Below are 25,575 nucleotides of genomic sequence, written 5' to 3' on the forward strand. Positions count from 1 at the left end.
GAACAACAACAGGTGAATACAGCTGGCAAGAACAAAAAGAAAATAAGATTTACTGGAATTGTTTCATTTATTTCATATAATATAGTGAATAACGGTGCTGAAAATAATTTTGGCAGTGATTTAAGTCTTAGCATCCACAACCATCACTACAAACCAAACTTGTAGCTCCATACAAACCTGGTCCAACTATTTTCATTACGTCATTGAAAACACATCTACATTTTTCAGAATTTTCCTTTGTTGGTATGAGGATCCATATTTAGATATATCTTTTTTAAACAACAGTTAAACATCGTGATAAACTTCAGTCAGTGTTTCAACTGTAAGGGATAAGGAGTATCTATGTGATTAAAACTGTAAATCTAGTCACAAATTATTATCTGGCCGTGTATATTATTGCATACTTACAATAAACTGTAAAAAGATTTCAATATTAAAAGGAGGAAAATGACATTTGAGCTAAATCTCCTTTAAAAAAGAGCAGGCTTGCATACTCTGCAGCAGTATTTCATGATTTGAGGTGAAAGGCGGAGGAGAATCCCCTGGATAGATGGAGGTCGACTTTTACTTTTGCACACCAGGGTCACTGTCATCCCACTCGTAGCCGATTGGTTGCAGTTGCTGGACGATGTAACTGGCCATGTTGTGGGTTCCTGCAGCGACCACTCTTCAGGACATGAGGTCAAGAGGACCCCCTGGAAGATAAATACACATTTTATGTAACTCCCACATCCATCAAAACACACTCATAAAACCACATATTCAAATCGACTATAAACTATAAATAAACACATGAATCAGTCCTAAACCTCACCACCAAAAGCCTACTCACTAATAAAACAAATCTAAATCAACTATTTCAATCACATTTCCATTCAGGCACCACTGTGGCCCACTACTAGACTTTTGGAACTGGTTGAAAGGTTGAATAGAGTCTTCTCCTACATTTCAGGGAAGGAGCTGATAGCTGAGCTTCTGGACTGCCAGAGACTGAACGGCAGCTGACCACATGATCCCGACCTCACGCCCAGTCCCTCCGTCTCTCAACAGTGGTCCTTTTGTGCAACACCCCAAGCCTGGGGATAAAGAGATGAACAACGTGGGCGGCCAGCCACTTCTTCAGACGGATATCAAGCTCAGCCTCACAAAGGCTTTGGAAGGGCACAGTCCATACGCCATCACTCAAGAGATAGCAACTATACTATGAAATAACATAAATTGTACATTCTCTTTTTAAAAGTTACCGTGTCTATCACAATAATGAAAGCCAATAAGAACAGATTTAATAATACCCGAGGGACTTTTCCATAATAACAGCATGCGTTCTTTGCTTTCTGTGGGACCTCATTAGTTATTTGCTCAAGTGAAAGCTCTAGCTAATATACCCATCTCATCGCTGCCTCCTCCAGGACAACCATTCAGATGAGAGCTCAGTTTGAGACCAGAATACAGGGGGACATACAGTACAAATTATAAGCCTGTTGGAAATAAACATTGACTGTTTGTAAAACCGATCCCTATCCCCCATCATTGAAAGGGAGTCAAATAATCTATTGTATTCCATTTCTAGAACCCCCACCTGTGGTGTCTATGACAACTCCCCCGGCCTCTCGGATGACAACAGCAGCAGCGGCGATGTCCCAGCAGTGCAGCCCATACTGGTCGTTGGCCTCAGCCGCCTCCGTGGCTATCAGACATAGGGCCAGGGTTGAGCTGACGATTATCCTCACCCTGGAACACAAGGAGTAGCCTAGAGCCGTGTGTATCAAGCGTCATGTTGGATTAAGTGCTGATCTAGGGTTAGGTCCACCCTGTCCATGTAACCGTATTTATTGTGATCCAAAAAGGCAAAACTGATCCTAAACCAGCACTCCCACTCCGAGACATAAGGCCCCCATAAGACTCTGAGATATAAGGCCCCTGGTCCCAGATCTGTTTGTGCTCTGTAGTCATGTTTGGCATGACAATGGCCACATATGCATTGAAGAGAGAGCCCAAACAGACCTGGGACCAGGCTATTCAAGGAGAGTCTAGGGCCAAAATACATCACTGTATTGCCGTTGGATCGTAAAGGTACAGACTAGAACCTGATATGAGGCCCATTAGACCGGGGTCATGTTCATTAGGTAACACAACAGAAAAACATTCTTCTAACATTTTGCAACCCTGTTTTAGCCTGTTTTCTTCCATTTGGTGCCTAATGAACATGATCCAGAATGACCACAAACCAATGGAGTCAGCGAGTACCCATGATCTGGTGCACTTAGTAACTTCATGATGTTCCCTGAGATGTCCAGTGTAGCTGGGTCCCGCTTGGCTCCGATCTCAGTCAAAAGGAGACATCTATCAGTCGCTGGGAAAAGAAAAACAGCTTCAGGTTAGGATAATGGATACATAACATTTTAGTAAACCAATAAAAAAATATCAAATCGATAAATGAAATCAATCAAGTTAACATTTGATAATGCTGCATGGTAAATTGTTTGAGTTGCTTCCCTTGTTAGTTTAACACATGGGTAGGCGAGCCTGGTCCTGGGGTTCGTGTTTTTCATTTAACCAACCTGGAAGACCAAGTGTGTTGAATTTAGGCAATCACTGATCAATTAGCTCAGTTGATCAGGTGTGGTGCCTAGTTAGAACAAAATCCTGCAGTACTTGCGGCTCTCCAGTAACAGGCTTACCAACCCCTGGTTTAACATATGGCACTCCAGTAATAGGCTTACCAACCCCTGGTTTAACATATGGCACTCCAGTAACAGGCTTACCAACCCCTGGTTTAACATATGGCACTCCAGTAACAGGCTTACTAACCCCTGGTTTAACATATGGCACTCCAGTAACAGGCTTACCAACCCCTGGTTTAACATATGGCACTCCAATAGCAGGCTTGCCAACCCCTGGTTTAACATATGGCACTCCAGTAACAGGCTTACCAACCCCTGGTTTAACATATGGCACTCCAGTAACAGGCTTACTAACCCCTGGTTTAACATATGGCACTCCAGTAACAGGCTTACTAACCCCTGGTTTAACATATGGCACTCCAGTAACAGGCTTACTAACCCCTGGTTTAACATATGGCACTCCAGTAACAGGCTTTCCAACCCCTGGTTTAACATATGGCACTCCAGTAACAGGCTTACCAACCCCTGGTTTAACATATGGCACTCCAGTAACAGGCTTACCAACTCCTGGTTTAACATATGGTACTCCAGTAACAGGCTTGCCAACCCCTGGTTTAACATATGGCACTCCAATAGCAGGCTTGCCAACCCCTGGTTAAACATATGGCACTCCAATAACAGGCTTACTAACCCCTGGTTTAACATATGGCACTCCAGTAACAGGCTTACCAACCCCTGATTTAACATATGGCACTCCAGTAACAGGCTTACCAACTCCTGGTTTAACATATGGTACTCCAGTAACAGGCTTGCCAACCCCTGGTTTAACATACGGCACTCCAATAACAGGCTTACCAACCCCTGGTTTAACATATGGCACTCCAATAACAGGCTTACCAACCCCTGGTTTAACATATGGCACTCCAATAACAGGCTTGACAACCCCTGGTTTAACATATGGCACTCCAGTAACAGGCTTACTAACCCCTGGTTTAACATATGGCACTCCAGTAACAGGCTTACTAACCACTGGTTTAACATATGGCACTCCAGTAACAGGCTTTCCAACCCCTGGTTTAACATATGGCACTCCAGTAACAGGCTTACCAACCCCTGGTTTAACATATGGCACTCCAGTAACAGGCTTACTAACCCCTGGTTTAACATATGGCACTCCAGTAACAGGCTTACCAACCCCTGGTTTAACATATGGCACTCCAATAGCAGGCTTGCCAACCCCTGGTTTAACATATGGCACTCCAGTAACAGGCTACCAACCCCTGGTTTAACATATGGCACTCCAGTAACAGGCTTGACAACCCCTGGTTTAACATATGGCACTCCAGTAACAGGCTTGACAACCCCTGGTTTAACATATGGCACTCCAGTAACAGGCTTGACAACCCCTGGTTTAACATATGGCATTACAATCCACTATGAAAATGTGGGTGCATCACACAAAGCAGTAAGACGTTGACTTACCTTTTTCCTTTGAAACATTGATCCTTACACCATTGCAAAATGCCCCTTTGGTCTTTTCTTGCTGTGTATAACATTCCATCGAAGCAATGGTAGATCACTCCAAACTCAAACTACATTAGAATACAAATGAATTCCCTTTTAATAATCTTTTTTTTTTACTTGGTAAATTATGTTCACCCATACTTCTCATGCTTACCTCTTTCTTTACAGCGAAACCAATGCTAACTGCAACCATGGAGAAATTGAGAAAACCAAGTACATCATCAATAGCCTAAATATTTGGTGATACTATTCTATCAATGACAGAGTATAACTACTTGCTTTATTTACTATGTGTTGTAGTATCATCTTTATTTACTATGTTGTAGTATCATCTTTATTTACTATGTGTTGCAGTATCATCTTTATTTACTGTGTGTTGTAGTATCATCTTTATTTACTATGTGTTGCAGTATCATCTTTATTTACTATGTGTTGTAGTATCATCTTTATTTACTATGTGTTGTAGTATCATCTTTATTTACTATGTTGTAGTATCATCTTTATTTACTATGTTGTAGTATCATCTTTATTTACTATGTTGTAGTATCATCTTTATTTACTATGTGTTGTAGTATCATCTTTATTTACTGTGTTGTAGTACCATCTTTATTTACTATGTGTTGTAGTATCATCTTTATTTACTATGTTGTAGTATCATCTTTATTTACTATGTGCTGTAGTATCATCTTTATTTACTATGTGTTGTAGTATCATCTTTATTTACTATGTGTTGTAGTATCATCTTTATTTACTATGTGTTGTAGTATCATCTTTATTTACTATGTGTTGTAGTATCATCTTTATTTACGATGTGTTGTAGTACCATCTTTATTTACTATGTGTTGTAGTATCATCTTTATTTACTATGTAGTATTATCATCTTTATTTACTATGTTGTAGTATCATCTTTATTTACTATGTGTTGTAGTATCATCTTTATTTACTATGTGTTGTAGTATCATCTTTATTTACTATGTGTTGTAGTATCATCTTTATTTACTATGTGTTGTAGTATCATCTTTATTTACTATGTTGTAGTATCATCTTTATTTACTATGTGTTGTAGTATCATCTTTATTTAATATGTTGCAGTATCATCTTTATTTACTATGTGTTGTAGTATCAACTTTATTTACTATGTTGTAGTATCATCTTTATTTACTATGTTGTAGTATCATCTTTATTTACTATGTGTTGCAGTATCATCTTTATTTACTATGTGTTGCAGTATCATCTTTATTTACTATGTGTTGTAGTATCATCTTTATTTACTATGTTGTAGTATCATCTTTATTTACTATGTTGTAGTATCATCTTTATTTACTATGTGTTGTAGTATCATCTTTATTTACTATGTGTTGTAGTATCATCTTTATTTACTATGTGTTGTAGTATCATCTTTATTTACTATGTGTTGCAGTATCATCTTTATTTACTATGTGTTGTAGTATCATCTTTATTTACTATGTTGTAGTATCATCTTTATTTACTATGTTGTAGTATCATCTTTATTTACTATGTGTTGTAGTATCATCTTTATTTACTATGTGTTGTAGTATCATCTTTATTTACAATGTGTTGTAGTATCATCTTTATTTACTATGTTGTAGTATCATCTTTATTTACTATGTGTTGTAGTATCATCTTTATTTACGATGTGTTGTAGTATCATCTTTATTTACTATGTTGTAGTATCATCTTTATTTACTATGTGTTGCAGTATCATCTTTATTTACTATGTGTTGCAGTATCATCTTTATTTACTATGTGTTGTAGTATCATCTTTATTTACTATGTTGTAGTATCATCTTTATTTACTATGTTGTAGTATCATCTTTATTTACTATGTGTTGTAGTATCATCTTTATTTACTATGTGTTGTAGTATCATCTTTATTTACTATGTTGTAGTATCATCTTTATTTACTATGTTGTAGTATCATCTTTATTTACTATGTGTTGTAGTATCATCTTTATTTACTATGTGTTGCAGTATCATCTTTATTTACTATGTGTTGTAGTATCATCTTTATTTACTATGTTGTAGTATCATCTTTATTTACTATGTTGTAGTATCATCTTTATTTACTATGTTGTAGTATCATCTTTATTTACTATGTGCTGTTGTATCATCTTTATTAACTATGTTGTAGTATCATCTTTATTTACTATGTGCTGTAGTATCATCTTTATTTACTATGTGCTGTAGTATCATCTTTATTTACTATGTGTCGTAGTATCATCTTTATTTACTATGTGTTGTAGTATCATCTTTATTTACTATGTGTTGTAGTATCATCTTTATTTACTATGTGTTGTAGTATCATCTTTATTTACTATGTTGTAGTATCATCTTTATTTACTATGTTGTAGTATCATCTTTATTTACTATGTTGTAGTATCATCTTTATTTACTATGTGTTGTAGTATCATCTTTATTTACTATGTGTTGTAGTATCATCTTTATTTACTATGTTGTAGTATCATCTTTATTTACTATGTGGTAGTATCATCTTTATTTACTATGTGTTGTAGTACCATCTTTATTTACTATGTGTTGTAGTACCATCTTTATTTACTATGTGTTGTAGTATCATCTTTATTTACTATGTTGTAGTATCATCTTTATTTACTATGTGTTGTAGTATCATCTTTATTTACTAAGTGTTGTAGTATCATCTTTATTTACTATGTTGTAGTATCATCTTTATTTACTATGTTGTAGTATCATCTTTATTTACGATGTGCTGTTGTATCATCTTTATTTACTATGTGTTGTAGTATCATCTTTATTTACTATGTGTTGTAGTATCATCTTTATTTACTATGTTGTAGTATCATCTTTATTTACTATGTGTTGTAGTATCATCTTTATTTACTATGTGTTGTATTATCATCTTTATTTACTATGTGTTGTAGTATCATCTTTATTTACTATGTTGTAGTATCATCTTTATTTACTATGTTGTAGTATCATCTTTATTTACTATGTGTTGCAGTATCATCTTTATTTACTATGTGTTGTAGTATCATCTTTATTTACTATGTGTTGTAGTATCATCTTTATTTACTATGTTGTAGTATCATCTTTATTTACTATGTGTTGTAGTATCATCTTTATTTAATATGTTGCAGTATCATCTTTATTTACTATGTGTTGTAGTATCAACTTTATTTACTATGTTGTAGTATCATCTTTATTTACTATGTTGTAGTATCATCTTTATTTACTATGTGTTGCAGTATCATCTTTATTTACTATGTGTTGCAGTATCATCTTTATTTACTATGTGTTGTAGTATCATCTTTATTTACTATGTTGTAGTATCATCTTTATTTACTATGTTGTAGTATCATCTTTATTTACTATGTGTTGTAGTATCATCTTTATTTACTATGTGTTGTAGTATCATCTTTATTTACTATGTGTTGTAGTATCATCTTTATTTACTATGTGTTGCAGTATCATCTTTATTTACTATGTGTTGTAGTATCATCTTTATTTACTATGTTGTAGTATCATCTTTATTTACTATGTTGTAGTATCATCTTTATTTACTATGTGTTGTAGTATCATCTTTATTTACTATGTGTTGTAGTATCATCTTTATTTACAATGTGTTGTAGTATCATCTTTATTTACTATGTTGTAGTATCATCTTTATTTACTATGTGTTGTAGTATCATCTTTATTTACGATGTGTTGTAGTATCATCTTTATTTACTATGTTGTAGTATCATCTTTATTTACTATGTGTTGCAGTATCATCTTTATTTACTATGTGTTGCAGTATCATCTTTATTTACTATGTGTTGTAGTATCATCTTTATTTACTATGTTGTAGTATCATCTTTATTTACTATGTTGTAGTATCATCTTTATTTACTATGTGTTGTAGTATCATCTTTATTTACTATGTGTTGTAGTATCATCTTTATTTACTATGTTGTAGTATCATCTTTATTTACTATGTTGTAGTATCATCTTTATTTACTATGTGTTGTAGTATCATCTTTATTTACTATGTGTTGCAGTATCATCTTTATTTACTATGTGTTGTAGTATCATCTTTATTTACTATGTTGTAGTATCATCTTTATTTACTATGTTGTAGTATCATCTTTATTTACTATGTTGTAGTATCATCTTTATTTACTATGTGCTGTTGTATCATCTTTATTAACTATGTTGTAGTATCATCTTTATTTACTATGTGCTGTAGTATCATCTTTATTTACTATGTGCTGTAGTATCATCTTTATTTACTATGTGTCGTAGTATCATCTTTATTTACTATGTGTTGTAGTATCATCTTTATTTACTATGTGTTGTAGTATCATCTTTATTTACTATGTGTTGTAGTATCATCTTTATTTACTATGTTGTAGTATCATCTTTATTTACTATGTTGTAGTATCATCTTTATTTACTATGTTGTAGTATCATCTTTATTTACTATGTGTTGTAGTATCATCTTTATTTACTATGTGTTGTAGTATCATCTTTATTTACTATGTTGTAGTATCATCTTTATTTACTATGTGGTAGTATCATCTTTATTTACTATGTGTTGTAGTACCATCTTTATTTACTATGTGTTGTAGTACCATCTTTATTTACTATGTGTTGTAGTATCATCTTTATTTACTATGTTGTAGTATCATCTTTATTTACTATGTGTTGTAGTATCATCTTTATTTACTAAGTGTTGTAGTATCATCTTTATTTACTATGTTGTAGTATCATCTTTATTTACTATGTTGTAGTATCATCTTTATTTACGATGTGCTGTTGTATCATCTTTATTTACTATGTGTTGTAGTATCATCTTTATTTACTATGTGTTGTAGTATCATCTTTATTTACTATGTTGTAGTATCATCTTTATTTACTATGTGTTGTAGTATCATCTTTATTTACTATGTGTTGTATTATCATCTTTATTTACTATGTGTTGTAGTATCATCTTTATTTACTATGTTGTAGTATCATCTTTATTTACTATGTTGTAGTATCATCTTTATTTACTATGTGTTGCAGTATCATCTTTATTTACTATGTGTTGTAGTATCATCTTTATTTACTATGTGTTGTAGTATCATCTTTATTTACTATGTTGTAGTATCATCTTTATTTACTATGTGTTGTAGTATCATCTTTATTTACTATGTGTTGTAGTATCATCTTTATTTACGATGTGTTGCAGTATCATCTTTATTTACTATGTTGTAGTATCATCTTAATTTACTATGTTTATTTAAAAATATATATATTTCACCTTTATTTAACAAGGTAGGCTAGTTGAGAACAAGTTCTCATTTGCAAAGCATAGCAATTCGACACATACAACAACACAGAGTTACACATGGAATAAACAAAACATACAGTCAATAATACAGTAGAAAAAAAAAGAAGAAAAAATGTCTATATACAGTGAGTGCAAATGAGGTAAGATAAGGGAGTTAAGGCAATAAATAGGCCATGGTGGCGAAGTAATTACAATATAGCAATTAAACACTGGAATGGTAGATGTGCAGAAGATGAATGTGCAAGTAGAGATACTGGGGTGCAAAGGAGCAAGATAAATAAAATACATACAGTAAGAGGATGAGGTAGATAGATGGGCTGTTTACAGATGGGCTATGTACAGGTGCAGTGATCTGTGAGCTGCTCTGACAGCTGGTGCTTAAATCTAGTGAGGGAGATATGAGTCTCCAGCTTCAGTGATTTTTGCAGTTCGTTCCAGTCATTGGCAGCAGAGAACTGGAAGGAAAGGCGACCAAAGGAGGAATTGGCTTTGGGGGTGACCAGTGAGATATACCTGCTGGAGCGCGTGCTACGGGTGGGTGCTGCTATGGTGACCAGTGAGCTGAGATAAGGTGGGCTTTACCTAGCAGAGATTTGTAGATAACCTGTAGCCAGAGGGTTTGGCGACGAGTATGAAGCGAGGGCCAACCAACGAGAGTGTACAGGTCGCAGTGGTGGGTAGTGTATGGGGCTTTGGTGACAAAACGGATGGCACTGTGATAGACTGCATCCAATTTGTTGATTAGAGTGTTGGAGGCTATTTTATAGATGACATCGCCGAAGTCGAGGATCGGTAGGATGGTCAGTTTTACGAGGGTATGTTTGGCAGCATGAGTGAAGGATGCTTTGTTGTGAAATAGGATGCCGATTCTAGATTTAATTTTGGATTGGAGATGCTTAATGTGAGTCTGGAAGGAGAGTTTACAGTCTAACCAGACACCTAGGTATTTTTATTTGTCCATGTATTCTAAGTCAGAGCCATCCAGAGTAGTGATGCTGGACGGGCGGGCAGGTGCGGGCAGAGATCGATTGAATAGCATGCATTTAGGAGAGTTGTATGGCATTGAAGCTCGTCTGGAGGTTAGTTAACACAGTGTCCAAAGAAGGGACAGAAGTATACGGAATGATGTCGTCTGCGTAGAGGTGGATCAGGGAATCACCAGCAGCAAGAGCGACATCATTGATATATACAGAGAAGAGAGTCGGCCCAAGAATTGAACCCTGTGTCACCCCCATAGAGACTGCCAGAGGTCCGGACAACAGGCCCTCCGATTTGACACACTGAACTCTATCAGAGAAGTAGTTGGTAAACCAGGCGAGGCAATCATTTGAGAAACCAAGGCTGTCGAGTCTGCCAATAAGAATGTGGTGATTGACAGAGTCGAAAGCCTTGGCCAGGTCGATGAATACGGCTGCACAGTAATGTCTCTTATCGATGGCGGTTATGATGTCGTTTATGACGTTGAGCGTGGCTGAGGTGCACCCATGACCAGCTCTGAAACCAGATTGCATAGCAGAGAAGGTACGGTGGAATTTGAAATGGTCGGTAATCTGTTTGTTAACTTGGCTTTCAAAGACCTTATAAAGACAGGGTAGGATAGATATAGATCTGTAGCAGTTAGGGTCTAGAGTGTCACCCCCTTTGAAGAGGGGGATGACCGCGGCAGCTTTCCAATCTTTGGGAATCTCAGACGATGTGAAAGAGAGGTTGAACAGGCTAGTAATAGGGGTTGCAACAATTTCGGCAGATAGTTTTAGAAAGAGAGGGTCCAGATTGTCTAGCCTGGCTGATTTGTAGGGGTCCAGATTTTGCATCTCTTTCAGAACATCAGCTATCTGGATTTGGGTGAAGGAGAAATGGTGGGGGCTTTGGCGGGTTGCTGTGGAGGGTGCCTGGCAGTTGACCGGGGTAGGGGTAGCCAGGTGGAAAGCATGGCCAGCCGTAGAGAAATGCTTGTTGAAATGATCAATTATAGTGGATTTATCGGTGGTAACAGTGTTTCCTAGCCTCAGAGCAATGGGCAGCTGGGAGGAGGTGCTCTTATTCTCCATGGACTAGACAGTGTCCCAGAACATTTTTGTGTTTGTACTACAGGATGCAAATTTCTGTTTGAAAAAGCTAGCCATAGCTTTTCTAACTGCCTGTGTATATTTGTTCCTAACTTTCCTGAAAAGCTGCATATCACGGGGGCTATTCGATGCAAATGCTGAACGCTACAGGTCTGGAGTAAACCAAGGACTATATCTATTCCTAGTTCTACATTTTTTGAATGGGGCATGCTTATTTAAGATGGTGAGGAAGGCACTTTTAAATAATAACCAGGCATCCTCTACTGACGGGATGAGGTCAATGTCATTCCAGGATACCCCGGCCAGGTCGATTAGAAAGGCCTGCTCGCAGAAGTGTTGTAGGGAGCGTTTGACAGTGATGAGGGGCGGTCATTTGGTCGCAGACCCATTACGGATGCAGGCAATGAGGCAGTGATCGCTGAGATCTTAATTGAAAACAGCAGAGGTGTATTTGGAGGGCGAGTTAGTTAGGATGATATCTATGAGGGTGCCCGTGTTTATGGATTTGGGGTTGTACCTGGTAGGTTCATTGATAATTTGTGTGAGATTGAGGGCATCAAGCTTAGATTGTAGGATGGCCGGGGTGTTAAGCATGTCCCAGTTTAGGTCACCGAGTAGCATGAGCTCAGAAGATAGATGGGGGCAATCAATTCACATATGGTGTCGAGGGCACAGCTGGGGGCAGAGGGTGGTCTATAGCAAGCGGCAACAGTAAGAGACTTGTTTCTGGAAAGGTGAATTTTTAGAAGTAAAAGCTCGAATTGTTTGGGTACAGACTTGGATAGTAATACAGAACTCTGCAGGCTGTCTTTGCAGTAGATTGCAACACCGCCCCCTTTGGCAGTTCTATCTTGGCGGAAAATGTTATAGTTAGGGATGGAGATTTCAGGGTTTTTGGTGGTTTTCCTAAACCAGGATTCAGACACGGCTAAGACATCTGGGTTGGCAGAGTGTGCTAAAGCAGTGAGTAAAACAAACTTAGGGAGTAGGCTTCTAATGTTAACATGCATGAAACAAAGGCTTTTACGGTTACAGAAGTCAACAAATGAGAGCACCTGGGGAGTGGGAAAGGAGCTAGGCACTGCAGGACCTGGATTAACCTCTACATCACCAGAGGAATAGAGGAGAAGTAGGATAAGGGTTCGGCTAAAGGCTATTCGAACTGGCCATCTAGCACGTTTGGAACAGAGAGTAAAAGGAGCAGGTTTCTGGGCACGATAGCATAGATTCAAGGCATAGTGTATAGACAAAGGTAAGGTAGGAAGTGAGTACATTGGAGGTAAACCTAGGCATTCAGTAATGATGAGAGAGATATAGTCTCTAGAGATGTTTAAACCAGGTGATGTCATCGCATATGTAGGAGGTGGAACAACATGGTTGGTTAAGGCATATTGAGCAGGGCTAGAGGCTCTACAGTGAAATAAGACAGTAATCACTAACCAGGAGAGTAATGGACGAGGCATATTGATATTAGAGAGAGGCATGAGTAGCCAAGTGAACATATGGGTCCAGTGAGTGGTTGGGCTGGCTGGGGACACGGCGATTCAGACAGTTAGCAGGCCGGTGCTAACAAGCTAGCAGATAGTAGGCCGGGGCCAACAAGCTAACAGTTAGCAGACCGGGTTAGCAAGCAAGCAGTTAGCAGACCAGGGCAAGTAAGCTAGCAGTTAGCAGACCGGGGCTAGCAAGCTAGCAGTTAGCAGACCTGGGCTAGCAAGTTAGTAGAAGGGCCTTTGGGGGACATCATGATGGAGGTAAGTCTGTTTTTGCCTCTTCGTGCGGTGACGTCGATAGACCAGTCGTGGATTAGTAGGGTTCCAAGTAGCTTTAAGTAGCTAGCAGGCCGCGGTTAGCAGAATGGGCCTTCAGCGGACGTCGCGCCTGAGGGGCCTGTTGGAATCCTTGGGCAGATTGTCGGTATTCCAGTCGTAGAGGATCGGCGGGGTTCCGTGCCCCGTACCGGCAGTAGAAGGGGTCCAGATATTGTAGCCCAGGAGTGGGCTTCGATGGTAGCCCAGGAGTCCTAGCCAGGCTAGCTTCAGGCTAATTGGTGCTTGCTCTGGGATGGAAACGCTAGCAAGGAGTAGTCACCCGGGATTGCGGTTGGCTAGTTGCGAAGATCCAGATGAAAATATTCCGAATTTTTGGTAGGAATCTGGGGACATGGAGAGAAAAAAAAATAGGTCCATTATGCTCTGGTTTGGGTCACGTTGTTCGAACTGGCGAGAGCTTTCCGAGCTAAAGGTTAGCTGATGACAGCTAGCAATGGTTTGCTGACTGATAGCTGGTTGGTATGTAGTTAGCTGGCTAGCTTCAGTTGAGGGATTCCAGATCCGAAGTAAATAGAAAGACTTTAGAAGAAGAAAAAAAAGATCCACGCCACATTGGGTGAGGCGGGTTGCCGGAGTTGAGGTTTAGGAAAATATTTTAAAAAGATACGCAAAGAAAAAGATGTAAAAAGATATATACAAGAGACACGACAGGACAAAGACGTCTGACTGCTACGCCATCTTGGATTCGATTGCTGTAGTATCATCTTTATTTACTATGTGCTGTAGTATCATCTTTATTTACTATGTGCTGTAGTATCATCTTTATTTACTATGTTGTAGTATCATCTTTATTTACTATGTGTTGTAGTATCATCTTTATTTACTATGTTGTAGTATCATCTTTATTTACTATGTGCTGTAGTATCATCTTTATTTACTATGTGCTGTAGTATCATCTTTATTTACTATGTGTCGTAGTATCATCTTTATTTACTATGTGTTGTAGTATCATCTTTATTTACTATGTTGTAGTATCATCTTTATTTACTATGTGTTGTAGTATCATCTTTATTTCAACATGTGTAGTTCCAAATCCCTAATCTGAGGAAATGGCTGTTTGTCACATCCTGACCAGTAATAGGGGTTATTTGTTATTATAGTTTGGTCAGGACGTGGCAGGGGGTGTTTGTTTTATGTGGTAGTTTGGCGAGGTAGTTTGGCCAGGATTGAGCCGCAAGCCAACTCCCCGTGCTTATTATGGGAAGCAACTGGAGTGGAGAGCGCCGGAGTATGCGGAAGTGCGCACAGTCCGGTGCGAGCAATCCCAGCCCCTCGCAAGTGCCGTGCTAGAGTAGGCATCCAGCCTGGAAGGAGGATGCCTGCAAAGCGCATCTGGCCACCAGTGCGCCTCCTAGGCCCAGGCTACCCTACGCCTGCTCTACGCACGGCAACCATCAGGCCTCTGCACAGCCCAGTTCGCCCTGTACCAGCGGTCCGCTAGTGCAGGGCTGCTATTTCCATCCAGCCAGGACGGGTTGTGCAAGAGGTGCGCTCCAGACCTCCAGTACTTACCCATGGCCCGGTATATCCAGTTCCTGCTTCTCGTGCTGACCCTGAGGTGCGTATCCATAGTCTGCCATCTCCTAAACCAGCACCATGCACCAGGCTTCCAGTGGTTCAGCCCAGTCTAGTACGTCCTGTTCCTGCTCCTCGCACTAGCCCTGAGGTGCGTGCCTTCAGTCTGGCACATCCGGTACCAGCACCACGCACCAGGCTTCCAGTGCGTCAGCCCAGTCCAACTCGGCCTGTTCCTGCTCCTCGCACTAGCCTTGAGGTGCGTGTCCCCAGTCTGGTAACTCCACTACCAGCCCCACGCATTTGGCTTCCAGTGCGTCAGCCCAGTCCCAGTCCAGAGTGTCCGGCAACAGTACCTCGTCCAGAGTGTCCGGCAACAGTACCTCGTCCAGAGTGTCCGGCAACAGTACCTCGTCCAGAGTGTCCGGCAACAGTACCTCGTCCAGAGTGTCCGGCAACATTACCTCGTCCAGAGTGTCCGGCAACAGTACCTCGTCCAGAGTGTCCGTTAACAGTACTACGTCCAGAGTGTCCGTTAACAGTACCTCGTCCAGAGTGTCCGGCAACAGTACCTCGTCCAGAGTGTCCGGCAACAGTACCTCGTCCAGAGTATCTGGTAACAGTGTCTAGTCCGGAACCGAGTGAGACGGCCTACTGTCCGGAACCGAGTGAGGCGGCCTACCGTCCGGAACCGAGTGAGACGGCCTACAGTCCGGCACCGAGTGAGACGGCCTACAGTCCGGCACCGAGTGAGACGGCCTACAGTCCGGAACCGAGTGAAACGGCCTACAGTCCGGCACCGAGTGAGACGGCCTACAGTCCAGAGCTCCTAGAGTCACCCTACAGTCCAGAGCTCCCAGAGCCCAGTCCAGGGTCTTCAGTGACTGGCCTCAGGCAGAGGTATGCAGTGGGGGTGGTTTGGTCCGGTAGGGGATTAAGGCCTGAGCCTATGCCACCTCCACTGTAGGAGGAGGAGTCGTCGGTGACGGCTGCCACCCTCCCTTCCCTCCCTTTAGTTTTGGGATTTAGTTTTGTTTTGGGGGTTATTTTTGGTTATTTGTGTGAGGTGCATCCGGGGTCTGCACCTTTGGGGGGGGGGTACTGTCATGTAATAGGGGTTATTTGTTATTATAGTTTGGTCAGAACGTGGCAGGGGGTGTTTGTTTTATGTGGTTTGGGCTATGTATTTAGGTAGAGGGGTGTTCGGGGTTTGTTAGTCTATGTTCTATGTTCGTTTTTCTATGTTCTATCTAGTCTATTGTAGTTCTATGTTTAGTTTATTGGGGTTGGACCTTCAATTGGAGGCACCCGGTTATCATTGCCTCTGATTGAAGGTCCTATAATTAGGAGTTTGTTTGTCATGGGATTTTGTGGGAGATTGTGCTTGTTTAGCTGTGTGCCTGACAAGACTGTCCAGTTCGTTTGTGTTTTGTATACGTTTATTGTGTTTCCCTTCTTCACCAAATAAAAAGAAGATGAGTATATATTTTCCCGCTGCATCTTGGTCTTTACCCTACGACAACCGTGACACTGTTAGAAACTGATATTGTACCTGTGAACAAAGTTACAGGTGCCATCGATAGGGTCTATGATCCAGGAGGGGCTGTCTGTGAGGATGCTTTCTCCCCGGCTGCAGACGACTCCTCTCCAATGAACCTGTCACAAGTTCACAACATACAGTGTGTGAATGCCTTGCGTGCACCATTCCCTAAGACTCAGCAGTGTCATGATGAGATGCCTAAAGAGCTATTTTAGATATGTAAACACAGAGGACCTAGCGCAGTGGTGTCAAACTCATTACATGGAAGGTCTAGTGCAGGGTTTCCCATACTCTGTCCATGGGACCCCAAGTTGTGCACGTATTGGGTTTTGCCCAAGCACTGCAAAGCTGATTCAATTGATCAACTAATCATCAAGCTTTGATTATGTGAATTAGCTGTGTAATGTTAGGGGAAAAAAACAAAACATGAACCCCTTGGGGTACCCAGGCCAGAGTTTGGGAAACGCTGGCCTAATGTCTGCAGGTTTTTGGTTTTTCCTTTCAATTATCCCTAGACAACCAAGTGAGAGGAGTTCCTTACTAGTTAGTGACCTTAATTCATCAGGCAAGTACAAGGGAGGAGCGAAAACCTGCAGACAGTTGGCCCTCCGTGGAATGAGTTTGACACTTGTGGCATAGGGCGGGGGATAGCTGGGGGCCAGAATGTAACCACTCCTGTGTTGAAGAGATACCATTGGAAGATACCATTGCATACCTGTGCGAGGGGAACTTGTCCCTGAGGGTGGAGATGATGAGCTCCTCCACCCGTTGGTCAGCCTCCGTTACCAGGTAGATTGCTGTGCTCTTGGTACTCACGTTCTTCTTGTGTTTCACCGCCTCCTGCACTACCTGGAGGGAGCGGGACCAAGTGACATAGCACACACCTGGAGGATAAAACACAAGGCACACCACCAATATTCATGACTGGGGATCAGGAAAGACTGTCTGTGCCATTGATCCATGGGCTTTCCAAGTGTGTTATTGGGAGGTAAACCTGGTTTCTATAGTATCAATATTTTTTAATAGGCCTATTACTCACTGTTTTACATTGTATATGTACATTTACAACTAGAGTTGGCTACCACAAATACTTGGTTTTAGGGCCACTTGGAATTGATGGACGTCGCCACACTTGACTTACCTTACCAGCTCTACATGCAACTTCTACAGCAACATCCATGCATTCCCGCCAGCACTTGTTACTGTCCGAGGTTGTCAGTTCATAACGAGGAGCAGGTGCTGTTGTTTTGCCATTTACAGTGGGTTATTCCAGGCATCCAAAAGACAGCAAATTAGAACCTATTATGTGACTTTGGTGTGGTGTTGGTCTCTGGTACGGTCCCGTAATCCAGGTGTCCACTGTCCACCTCGGTGCTGCAGATGGATACTGCCTTGCTATTGAGTGGACTTCGATATGTACGATTCTACTTCGGATTGGAATGACATTGATAGTCGCAAAACGAATCTCTAGCCACTGCTAGACGTTGATGAGACAAGACCAATCTGGAACCTGGAACTAGACGAAAGCAACTCCATGTTATCGGTCGCCATTGTCAACCTGTAGCCTATAAATAAATCCAATAAATAATATTTGTCGTCGAGGAAAACTCTTGAATAAACAAGACTGTATTTTACTCAGTCAGATAGCATAACAAACGGTCGCCTACAGCATTGGGCACGTAGAACGAAATGTCTTGCAGGTAAACACAGACAACGACTGCAGACGTATCCAGTGACGATGAGAGAAAAATGCCGTGGGGAGTAGAATTAACACTGCACCACGTGATATTGTCTGGCGTGCTGTCACCGCCATCACGGATGGATAAAATTGTATCCACGACCACGAATGTATCGAAATGTAGACTGCATTAAATCTATGCTTGAAGATCAAAGGGAAGTCTCTCAAACATATTTCGTCTTTATCTTTGCTGTCAGTTTAGGAATAAAGTTTGACATGATTTGAATAAGCTTACCCTTTTAATAACACTTCTTAAAGCCTGCAATAATAATGCCTTATTGCTTGTTATAAGCATTATGCGCCTTTATAATATATTATTATAAGGCTTATAATAGCCCTATACATCTCACTATATAGAGGCTTTTAATTTAGTCAGGAGCATTCTAAAATGATAAAAACAGATAAGGATCATAGCCTACATGTTTATGACAAATCTTAATGATGACGGTATTGCAACGACAATAGGCTCATGACAAGCTGCCGATTAATGAAATCCTACTCGAATAGGGTCTGTAAATTCCTAGAGAAGGAGATTATAAGGGTGAGCACCCTTGTAAATTCTTCTCTCCATAATCCTAATCATCCTGTAGCACAAACTCCCAAAAATTCTGGGACACTGTAAAGTCCATGGAGAATAAGAGCACCTCCTCCCAGCTGCCCACTGCACTGAGGCTAGGAAATACTGTCACCTCCGATAAATCTACAATAATCGAGAATTTCAAGTTCAATTTTTCTATGGCTGGCCATGCTTTCCACCTGGCTACCCCTACCCTGGTCAACAGCTCTGCACCCCCCACAGCAACTTGCCCAAGCCTCCCCCATTTCACCTTCACCCAAATCCAGATAGCTGATGTTCTGAAAGAGCTGCAAAATCTGGACCCCTACAAATCAGCTGGGCTAGACAATCTGGACCCTCTCTTTCTAAAAGTATCCACTGCAATTGTTGCAACCCCTTTTACTAGCCTGTTCAACCTCTCTTTCATATCGTCTGAGATCCCCAAAGATTGGAAAGCTGCCGTGGTCATCCCCTTCTTCAAAGGGGAAGACACTCTAGACCCAAACTGTGACAGACCTATGTCTATCCTACCCTGCCTTTCTAAGGTCTTCGAAAGCCAAGTTAACAAACAGATCACCGACCATTTTGAATCCCACCGTACCTTCTCCGCTATGCAATCTGGTTTCCGAGCTGGTCATGGGTGCACCTCAGCCACGCTCAAGGTCCTAAAGGTCCAGCCGTATTCATCGACCTGGCCAAGGCATTCGACTCTATCAATCACCACATTCTTATCGGCAGACTAAACAGCCTTGGTTTCTCAAATGACTGCCTCGCCTGGTTCACCAACTACTTCTCAGGCAGAGTTCAGTGTGTCAAATCGGAGGGCCTGTTTTCCAGACCTCTGGGGGTGCCACAGGGTTAAATTCTCTGGCCGACTCTTTTCTCTGTATACATCAATGATGTCACTCTTGCTGCGGGTGATTCCCTGATCCACCTCTACGCAGATGACTCCATTCTGTATACTTCTGGCCCTTCTTTGGACACTGTGTTAACAAACCTCCAGACGAGCATTAATGCCATACAACTCTCCTGCCGTGGCCTCCAACTGCTCTTAAATGCAAGTAAAACTAAATGCATGCTATTCAACTGATCTCTGCCCGCACCTGCCCGCCCGTCTAGCCTCACTACTCTGGACGGTTCTGACTTAGAATATGTGGACAACTACCAATACCTAGGTGTCTGGTTAGACTGTAAACTCTCCTTCCAGACTCATATTAAACGTCTCCAATCCAAAATGAAATCTAGAATTGGCTTCCTATTTCACAACAAAGCATCTTTCACTCATGCTGCCAAACATACCCTCGTAAAACTGACTATCCTATCGATCCTTGACTTCGGTGATGTCATTTACAAAATAGCCTCCAACACTCTACTCATCAAATTGGATGCAGTCTATCACAGTGCCATCCGTTTTGTCACCAAAGCCCCATATACCACCCACCACTGCGACCTGTATGCTCTCGTTGGCTGGCCCTCACTTCATATTCGTCGCCAAACCCACTGGCTCCAGGACATCTATAAGTCTTTGCTAGGTAAAGCCCCGCCTTATCTCAGCTCACTGGTCACCATAGCAACACCCACCCGTAGCACGCGCTCCAGCAGGTATATTTCACTGGTCACCCCCATATCCAACTCCTCCTTTGGCCGCCATTCCTTCCAGTTCTCTGCTGCCAATGACTGGAACGACTTGCAAACATCACTGAAGTAGGAGACTCATATCTCCCTCACTAACTTTAAGCATCAGCTGTCAGAGCAGCTTACAGATCATTGCACCTGTACATAGCCCATCTGTAAATAGCCCACCCAACTACCTCATCCCCATATTGTTATTTCATTTTTTTGCTCCTTTGCACCCCAGTACCTCTACTTGCGCATTCATCTTCTGCACATAATCCCTCCAGTGTTTAATTGCTAAATTTTGATTATTTCGCCACTATGGCCTATTTATTGCCTTACCTCGCTAATCTTACTTCATTTGCACACACTGTATATAGACTTTTCTATTGTGTTATTGACTGTATGTTTGTTTATTCCATGTGTAACTCTGTGTTGTTTGTGTCCCACTGCTTTGCTTTATCTTGGCCAGGTCGCAGTTGTAAATGAGAACTTGTTCTCAACTTGCTAACAAGGTTAAATAAAGATGAAATAAATAAATAAAAATATATTGCTGGCTAGTGATAAAGATTTAAGAAAGGACTGGACGATTACAAGGGTGTGTGTGTGTGTGTGTGTGTGTGTGTGTGTGTGTGTGTGTGTGTGTGTGTGTGTGTGTGTGTGTGTGTGTGTGTGTGTGTATGTGTATGTGTGTGTGTGTGTGTGTGTGTGTGTGTGTTAAAGAAAGAGAGAGAGATTTAGGGAGTAATTTCAGATATGATAGGCTAGATATTTCCCCTAGGGTTAGAATTAGGTGGAAACACATGTAGCTGGGTTAACTCTATTGAAATGCATTCTACCAGATACTGTTGAGGTGTTGAGCCTCAACAGACTGATCCTCCCATTGTGCACCCAGTGCATAACTGGTTTCACTGGATCTGAGATGATACAGATGGGTTTGTGCTGGAGATGACATAATATGACCCATGGTCTTGGCATTTCCAAAATGAAATGACATTAAATAACATACAAATAATAGGCCTACACAATCTCTAACAACTTAGATTTCCGAAAACATAAATAAAGGGAAATCTTGCTACGTCACTAAGCGTGTCAGAAATGTATATATATATATTCTTAAGGGTATGTTAAAAAGCAGTGTTGGAATGGTGTGGGATTACACCTGTCATAAAAATATTCACACGAGTAGACTGCTGATTGGCCAGCTCATCCTCCTTAGGACGATGACATCATCCTCTATGAGGAAATAAAAAGCATTTTTGAAACTAAAATACAAGTTTGAGGTGGTGTTTTTGAAGTGTTTTTTTTTTTATTTTTGTCATGGATAACTGCATACATGGAGTGTGTCTGAAAGTAGCCGTGTCAAAAAAGGTGTGAGGATCAACAGAAGTGGGTGTCTGGAAAGCCAATCAGCTCAGTGAGAGAGCCATACGTCCTCCAAAACACGACCCTGCCAAGCCGCAAGCTGCTTCTTGACACACTGCTCGCTTAACCTGGAAGCCAGCCGCACCAATGTGTAGGAGGAAGCACCGTCCAGCTGGCGACCGAAGTCAGCTTGCAGGCGCGCCACAAGGAGTGTCTAGAGTGCGATGGGACAAGGAAATCCTGGCCGGCCAAACCCTCACCTAACACGGACAACGCTGGGCCAATTGACTGCCGCCTCATGGATGTCACAGCCAGCTGTGACACAGCCTGGGATAGAACCCGGGTCTGTAGTGACGCCTCAAGCACTGCGATGCAGTGCCTTAGACTGCTGCGCCCCTCGGAATGCCTATTGGGCAGATTTGTATCCACTCAAGACCGTTTTGTGTGGCTGATTGGGCTACTCGAAGAGTCGATTGTTGACAACTGTAGCATTTTAGCTAAGCCACCTAATCCTAACCCTTTTCCTAACCTTAACCCCATTCTCCTAACCTGCCACATTAATTATCCTAACCTGCTATGCATTTTAGCTAAGCCTAACACTAACCATTTTCCTAACCTTAACCCCATTCTCCAAACCTGCCATGTTAATTATCCTAACCTGCTACGTTAGTTATCTTAACCTGCTATGTAAACATTAAGCTGACCCACAGTACACCTGGCTATGGTCTAACCAATAATGGAGCACTGATGTTGCAGCCATTGCTGTTGATCCACCCACTGATGTTACACCATCACTGTTGATCCACCCACCTCTTTTACAACGCTCACTTTCAGACACACTCCAAGTATGCAGTTAACCATACCGTTTTTTCCCCTCAAATGTATGCTTTTGCCACAAATACAAGTATAGGATGTGTCAACAGCATTATTTGGTATGAGTTAACAGAATATAAACTTTTAAAAGTCAGATTTTCACTGGACCATTACTTTAAAACTGCAGCATTTTCTCTCAGGCTCATGGCAAATTGTGTAGAGGAGCAGGAAATTAGCTTTAAAATTGCAACATTTTCTCTCATCCTCATGGCAAAATGTGAAGAATAAGCTATAAAACAGAACATTTTTCTCTCTGCCCCATGGCAAAATGTGTAGAATTGCAGGAAATTAGCTTTAAATCTGCTAAATGTTCTCCGACTTATGACTAAATGTGTAAAATAGCATTATAAAACTGCACATTTTTCTCTTGTGTGTTGTGTTGAAATGCAGGAAGTTAGCTAATTTTCTAAAATATGTTTTCCAAAAAATATATTACTATTTTTCCTTCCACTTATACTGTGCTTTCAAAATTCCCCTTCATATAGCCCTCATGGGTATCATAAGTCATGTCAGACTGTGTGGAATTGCAGGAAATGTGTTTTAAAATGTAAAAGAAATGTGTGGGGGAGGACCCTGCATCTATTGTTCATCCACCCCAATATCTACACCACAATTTTGCCTTTGGCTTAGACCTTACTTTACATCTGAGGTTTTTGTGTTGTGTCTGCCATCAGTTGACACAACATGCTTTTGAATACAGGGTGGGTGTCATTTCAATCACAGAACTATAATTCATAGAATGGACTTATCTCTTCAGACCACTACAATTTAGCTGGTATACCATTTACATTTTTATTGAATTGACATTTTTACTTCTAATTACTACCACAAAGAAGACTGTCGGTCCACCCACTATCCATTATCAACTTAAATTGTTATGTCTGTTCTATGATCTATATTTCTATGATTTCAATAGGTTTCATATAGAGGATTGACATAATTTAAAACAGATATTCCTATTCAAGTCAACCTTCTCTGCTGTGTGGCCCTCCAACCATCTTTGTGGTACCATTTTGAAAGTTAATGTTACAATTTCATTCAATTTTTTTTACATTTATCAGCCAAAACATGACACCCACCTTGTATTCAATAACGTGTTGTGTTTCAACCGATGGCGGGCACAACGCAAATACATGATGTAAAATAGTGTCTAAGCTACAAAGTATGTGAGTATGAAAAGAATCGGAGTTTATGAGTTTTTAGATCAAATCAAATTGTATTTGTCACATGCGCCGAATACAACAGGTGTAGACCTTACAGTGAAATGATTACTTACAAGCCCTTATTAACCAACAATGCGGTTAAGAAAAATACCTAAAAAATAAGAAATAAAAGTAACAAATAATTAAAGAGCATCAGTAAAATAACAATAGCGAGGCTATATTACAGGGGGTACCGGTAGAGAGTCAGTGTGAGGGGGCACCGGTTAGTTGAGGTAATTGAGGTAATATGTATATGTAGGTAGAGTTATTAAAGTGACTATGCATATATAATAACAGAGAATAGCAACAGCGTAAAAGGAGGGGGGGGGGGGGGCCAATGCAAATAGTCTGGATAGCCATTTGATTAGATGTTCAGGAGTCTTATGGCTTGGGTGCAGAAGCTGTTTAGAAGCATCTTGGACCTAGACTTGGTGCTCTGGTACCGCTTGCCGTGGAGTAGCAGAGAGAACAGTCTATGACTAGGGTGGCTGGGGTCTTTGACAATTTGTAAGGCCTTACTCTGACACCGCCTGGTATAGAGGTCCTAGATGGCAGAAAGCTTGGCCCCAGTGATGTACTGGGCCGTACGCACTACCCTCTGTAGTGCCTTGCGGTCAGTGGCCGAGCAGTTGCCATACCAGGCAGTGATGCAACCCGTCAGGATGCTCTCGATGGTGCGGGTGTAGAACCTTTTGAGGATCTGAGGACCCATGCCAAATTTTTTCAGTCTTCTGAGGGGGAATAGGTCTTGTCGTGCCCTCTTCACGACTGTCTTGGTGTGCTTGGACCATGTCAGTTTGTTGGTGATGTGGACACCAAGGAACTTGAAGCTCTCAACCTGCTCCACTACAGCCCTGTCGATGAGAATGGGGGTGTGCTCGGTCCTCCTTTTCCTGTAGTCCACAATCATCTCCTTTGTCTTGATCACGTTGACGGAGAGGTTGTTGTCCTGGTACCACACGGCCAGTTCTCTGACCTCCTCCCTATAGGCTGTCTCGTCATTGTCAGTGATCAGGTCTACCACTGTTGTGTCATCGGCAAACTTAATGATGGTGTTGGAGTCGTGAACGGCCGTGCAGTCATGAGTGACCAGGGAGTACAGAGAGGACTGAGCACGCACCCCTGAGGGGCCCCCATGTCGAGGATCAGCGTGGCGGATGTGTTGTTACCTACCCTTACCACCTGGGGGGCGGCCCGTCAGGAAGTCCAGGATCCAGTTGCAGAGGGAGGTGTTTAGTCCCAGGGTCCTTAGCTTAGTGATGAGCTTTGAGGGCACTATGGTGTTGAACGCTGAGCTGTAGTCAATGAATAGCATTCTCACATAGGTGTTCCTTTTGTCCAGGTGTGAAAGGGCACTGTGGAATACAATAGAGGTTGCATCATCTGTGGATCTGTTCAGGCGGTATGCAAATTGGAGTGGGTCTAGGGTTTCAGGGATAAAGATGTTGATGTGAGACATGACCAGCTATTCAAGCACTTCATGGCTACAGACGTGAGTGCTACGGGTCGGTAGTCATTTAGGCAGATTACCTTAGTGTCGTTAAAGGTTGATGTGAATAGTTAAAAATGACATAATAATACAAAATAAATGATCATCTTAAATTATAAATTAATTTCCCAACCCTGTTGTAAGCTTTTAAATTATATCAATCTGAACCTTTTATATTTTCCAGTGATGAAGACATGGATGTTTAATTGTAGGGTGAGGGATGCAAAATGTGTCAACTTTGAGCACCTTTATCACCAAAAAAGGCACTTTCTGTGCACTTCTACAATGGGTAAATTTGTATCAAAAGGAGTACTCTCAAAAACAGA

General features: G+C 41.0%; 1 pseudogene; it reads right to left on the reverse strand.

The window, feature by feature from the left end:
- Nucleotides 1-394: 394 nt before the first annotated feature.
- Nucleotides 395-17,963, reverse strand: LOC106579672 (inositol monophosphatase 2-like; annotated as a pseudogene).
- Between the last annotated feature and the right edge of the window lie 7,612 nt (nucleotides 17,964-25,575).

Source organism: Salmo salar, chromosome 19 (assembly GCF_965601325.2).
Source record: "Salmo salar chromosome 19, fSalSal1, whole genome shotgun sequence".
NCBI lineage: Eukaryota > Metazoa > Chordata > Actinopteri > Salmoniformes > Salmonidae > Salmo > Salmo salar.